Source organism: Ranitomeya variabilis, chromosome 6 (genome assembly GCF_051348905.1).
Source record: "Ranitomeya variabilis isolate aRanVar5 chromosome 6, aRanVar5.hap1, whole genome shotgun sequence".
Classification (NCBI taxonomy): Eukaryota; Metazoa; Chordata; class Amphibia; order Anura; family Dendrobatidae; genus Ranitomeya; species Ranitomeya variabilis.
This window is the reverse complement of record NC_135237.1, coordinates 289451122-289453112: the sequence shown is the minus strand read 5'-3', so window position 1 is coordinate 289453112 and position 1991 is coordinate 289451122. Positions and strand designations below refer to the sequence as shown.

General features: G+C 41.3%; 1 long non-coding RNA gene across 1 annotated transcript; it reads left to right on the top strand.

Moving 5' to 3' along the window:
- The first annotated feature begins 1014 nt into the window (after positions 1-1014).
- LOC143781113 (uncharacterized) lies at positions 1015-1452 on the top strand. The gene is made up of 3 exons (XR_013216568.1): positions 1015-1053; positions 1132-1195; positions 1378-1452. It is a non-coding gene; the product is annotated as an uncharacterized LOC143781113 (long non-coding RNA).
- The last annotated feature ends 539 nt before the right edge of the window (positions 1453-1991 follow it).

Below are 1991 nucleotides of genomic sequence, written 5' to 3'. Positions count from 1 at the left end.
TGCATTCACTCTTCTAAAATGTTGTATTAACATATAGCTTTGTTTTACAGAGTCATCAGTATTGAAATTGACGGCACGCAAATGTTCACATCCCGATCCTCCTTCCCCCTGGATCCCCAACTTATCCTTATGGTCTCTGGTTTTGTACTTATCATTACTCAAAATCTCTCCTCTCCCCTCCTTTCTGTCTTTTTTCTACAGTGCAGGTCATTAGCACAGGACTTAACAATAACACCCTCACATCCACTATTTCTTTTGTTTATAGCTCCTCCCACTTTGGGTCAGCCCCATTTGCCAAGTCCCTGTGCATTACAAAGGAAGGTGGAACGCACCTCCATGATTGTTTCCACATCACTGACACGCAGAGCGTCGCCGGCATATACAGTGTGTCACTTCCGGTGACGCACTTCCGGTTTCACGCCGTCCAGCGGTCCCGCCCCCTGGCCATATACTGGCGTCTTTGCAGGCATGGCAGCACATCACGGAACAAGCGGCGGACACCGCGTTCCACACCTGCATCCCTGTCTCTCCTGGTAAGACCCATTTATTAGCGTCAGTGTTCTATATCATGGGTGCTGTCATTTTCATAGCCTAATCCGTCCACCTCTTCTTTTAGACAGGGGAGTTCTCACCCTGGTCCATCCACTGGGTCCTTATTCACTACCATTATACAGGGTACGTACATTACCACTATCTGGGTACACCGCACGCACCCTGCCAGTTTATTTATATGCTATATTACATCGCTTATAGTTTCTACCTCTGAAGAGGATATATCTGGGTACACCGCACGCACCCAGCCAATTCATGCTATACCAGATTGCTCACGGTTTCTGCCTCTGAAAAGGATATATAGCATATCACCACTTCTGACAGGTGGTATATTTGGGTTGGTATCACTATATCCCTTATACTACTGGTTTGGACAAACGATTCCCTGTTATATGTCCTTATATATTGTTTTTCGTAGATACAGTCCATTATCTAGATAAACAGAGAAACGTCCCTGGACATTGTCCCTCACAGCAGTATCCTGATTCACATCAAACAGGGGTTAGTCTGACTCTTAAAAGTTTGGTCTAAAGTGCCATAACCTACACCTGTCTAAAAACAGATACATTTATACCTTAGGATCCAAATATAGGACCTTAATCTGACTTCAAGCCACACATAATAAGCATTTCTAAGAGACAAGGTATGACTCCTCCCTTATTTCTTTCTCTCCGCTCCATTCCCCCATTCCCCTTCCCATCCATCACTATAGATGCATAATATATAAGTCTCCTCATTATTTTCCATTTTTTCATTACTTTGTTGTTATTTATATTTTATGTGATTTTGTATTATTGTAAATACTTTATTTGCACATTATCGCAGTACACTGAAGAAGGTCAAAGTGTGACCGAAACGTCTGTACAAGTGGCTGCTATTAAAATTCCACATCATTACAAGTTGAGTGCCAAAGTTTATTTTATATACGGTCTTTGGTTTGGGAACCCTCTTTGTGCACCTTCACAGCTGTGCCACGTTACACTATATTATCGTGTGGCTAAGCACAATATTTCAGCCACATATGGGGTATTACCATGTTAAGCTGAAATTGTGTTACGCACTTTGCCCCCAGCTTTACTCATTTCTCATTGTGACAATGTTAAATCTTGAGATAATTTTTTTTTTGTGGTAAAAATAAAATCATTTTTTTTTACTGCCCAGTGGTATAAAATTCAATGACACATCTGTGGTGTCATTATGATCACTGAACCTTTAGATGAATTCATTGAATTCATGGGATCACTTATGAGGGGGTTTTGCTTTTCTGGCACTTCAAGAGCTCTTCCAGTGGGTCATGGCACACGCAAACTATAACAGCTAAATCTGCACTGCAATATGGCGCTCCTTCCATTCTAATCTTAAATGCAAATCTTATCGACCTGAATTTACCACTAATTTAGATTACAACATGTAACAGAAAAAAAACATTCTCCGAATCA